Consider the following 1,512-nt stretch of genomic DNA (forward strand, 5'->3'; position numbering starts at 1 on the left):
ACCTAACCCACATTGTACCTTAACCTAACCCACATTGTACCTTAACCTAACCCATATTGTACCTTAACCTAACCTATATTGCGCCTTAACCTAACCCACATTGTACCTTAACCTAACCCACATTGTACCTTAACCTAACCCATATTGTACCTTAACCTAACCTATATTGCGCCTTAACCTAACCCATATTGTACCTTAACCTAACCTATATTGCGCCTTAACCTAACCTATATTGCGCCTTAACCTAACCTATATTGCGCCTTAACCTAACCTATATTGCGCCTTAACCTAACCTATATTGCGCCTTAACCTAACCTATATTGCGCCTTAACCTAACCTATATTGCGCCTTAACCTAACCCACGTTGCGCCTTAACCTAACCCACGTTGCGCCTTAACCCAACCCACGTTGCGCCTTAACCTAACCCACGTTGCGCCTTAACCCAACCCACGTTGCGCCTTAACCCAACACACGTTGGGCCTTAACCTGCTCTGTAATTGTCATACGACGCGTTAAATTAGTGTAGTGTTGCCTAACTGCAACCCCCGCAATATAGTTTGCTACTCGCACTGCCCGGTCCCCAGAGTATCGCTTCATGTTAAACACCTTGCAGCTATACACTGTAATGCGGACGGCAGCAGGACGTACATGCTCAATGCCCTTCGCAGTTGTTCATTGGCATTCGCATGGCGAAGCACAGCCTACGTTGTGGTACGGCTTGTGTCAACTGTCCGCTGATGTTGTACGTCCAAATCACACACTGTACTGCACATTGGTCCTCATGTACTGAATGATACATCGTGGTACATGTGTGACCGTACCACGACTGCGCCAACAACGGCGAACCATACGGTCCAAATATTGTGCACTCAGCTACGTGTCGTCTCCCTATAAGAGCTGGATTGCAGTATGGTATGCCGTGGATGGCGATCACCATGAGCCGTCTGTTGATGTAGTGGCGCGTGTTGTCAGACGTAGTCGTCTCTTCTCACACACCGTGATAGCATGGTGCACTGCGTTCCACATCTGCGACATGCGACAGAGGCCGGTTGACAGTCGTTCGCGCAATGGACATCGCATACGTACGGGGGCCACCTTCCACGTGTTCGCGAAGCGTGCACATGTTGTTGCGTGTATGTGGGCAGACATAGTGTGTCGTGACACCTGACACAGGCATGCAACAATCGTTGAATTTGCAAATGGCGATGGACGTCTACGTTTGCTGGTGACGTTACGCAAATGAAGAACTGGTAAACCGTTGTGGTGCGGTTGTTCTCGCTAGAGGTGAATCAGTGATGGCGACGATCGGTTGAGCTACCAACCGGTTGTTTCAGCGATACCCACCATGCCCACGAACGTGAATGGCATGTGGGTGTGAAGCGATACGCGGCGGTGGCTGGGTGGGACCGTCCCCGGCCGGTGAGGGGGGGCCTCCCGGCGTGCTGGCCGCGCGGTGCGTGGGCGCACGCGCTACAGCCGGCTGGTGGGGGCGGCCAGTGGCAGGCGCGCCGG

This window comes from Schistocerca serialis, unplaced genomic scaffold (assembly GCF_023864345.2).
Source record: "Schistocerca serialis cubense isolate TAMUIC-IGC-003099 unplaced genomic scaffold, iqSchSeri2.2 HiC_scaffold_1173, whole genome shotgun sequence".
NCBI lineage: Eukaryota > Metazoa > Arthropoda > Insecta > Orthoptera > Acrididae > Schistocerca > Schistocerca serialis.